General features: G+C 45.2%; 1 protein-coding gene across 4 annotated transcripts in view; it reads right to left on the bottom strand.

Annotated features, from left to right (window-relative positions):
- LOC107758242 (galactosylgalactosylxylosylprotein 3-beta-glucuronosyltransferase 1) overlaps nucleotides 1-1,304 on the bottom strand; it is an 89,207-nt gene that overhangs the window by 28,703 nt on the left and 59,200 nt on the right. The window lies entirely within an intron of this gene.

Below are 1,304 nucleotides of genomic sequence, written 5' to 3' on the forward strand. Positions count from 1 at the left end.
ACAGGGTCATGGGCGGCCAAGGCTCATTGATGCACATGGGTAGTGAAGGCTGGTCCGTGTGGTCCGATCCAACAGACGAGCTACTGTAGCTCAAATTGCTCAAGAAGTTAATGCTGGTTCTGATGGAAAGGTGTCAGAATACACAGTTTGTTGCGTATGGGGCTGCATAGCTGCAGACCAGTCAGGGTGCCCATGCTGACCCCTGTCCACCGCCGAAAGCGTCAACAGTGGGCACGTGAGCATCAGAACTAGACCATGGAGCTATGAAAGAAGGTGGCCTGGTCTGACGAATCACGTTTTCTTTTACACCACGTGGATGGCCGGGTGCATGTGCATAGCTTACCTGGGGAACACATGGCACCAGGATGCACTATGGGAAGAAGGCAAGCCGGCAGAGGCAGTGTGATGCTTTGGGCAATGTTCTGCTGGGAAACCTTGGGTCCGCCATCCATGATGTGGATGTTACTTTGACACGTACCACCTACCTAAGCATTGTTGCAGACCATGTACACCCTTTCATGGAAACGGTATTCTCAGGTGTCTGTGGCCTCTATCAGCAGGATAATGTGCCCTGCCACAAAGCAAAAATGGTTCAGGAATGGTTTAAGAAGCACAACAACGAGTTTGAGGTGTTAACTTGGCCTCCAAATTCCCCAGATCTCAATCCAATTGAGCATCTGTGGGATGTGCTGAACAAACAAGTCCGATCCGTAGAGGCCCCACCTCGCAGCTTACAGGGCTTAAAGGCAGAGTAAGGGATTTCTGGTAGCCAATGTTGATATTTGAAATCACCAAAACAAACACGCCCCTACCCCAAAAGGGTCTTGCACCTATTTTGATAGCTCCGCCCCACATATACGTACGCAACCCAGGCAACGATTAGTTCTGTGCTGCTTTTTGAATGCATATGATGCCTGACATCTAAAAGAATTTGATTTACAAGGGGGCAACTGTAACACTCTGACTTCTTGCATTTAATTTAATATGATAATCTTGTCCTTATTCGTGAAATTATATCAATTGGATTAATTAGTGCAGCTAAATTTGTTTCTTGTATCAAAAGATGACTAGTGTATTTCAAGTAGTCTGTGAGTTATGAAGGAAAATGTAAAAAAATGTTACAATAGGTTGTTTGCAATCACGTGATTCTGAAGACGCGCGAAATTCAGATGGAGGGCAAGAAGTGAAAAGCAGAATGGATAAGATGGAGGAATGTCCGTACTGTACTGGTTTAGACACTATTACAAGAGGAAGGTATAAACAGAAAATCACAACATATGTTGGACATTTTTCTAATGTTATGA

Source organism: Sinocyclocheilus rhinocerous, unplaced genomic scaffold (assembly GCF_001515625.1).
Source record: "Sinocyclocheilus rhinocerous isolate Xijiao unplaced genomic scaffold, SAMN03320098_v1.1 scaffold23, whole genome shotgun sequence".
NCBI lineage: Eukaryota > Metazoa > Chordata > Actinopteri > Cypriniformes > Cyprinidae > Sinocyclocheilus > Sinocyclocheilus rhinocerous.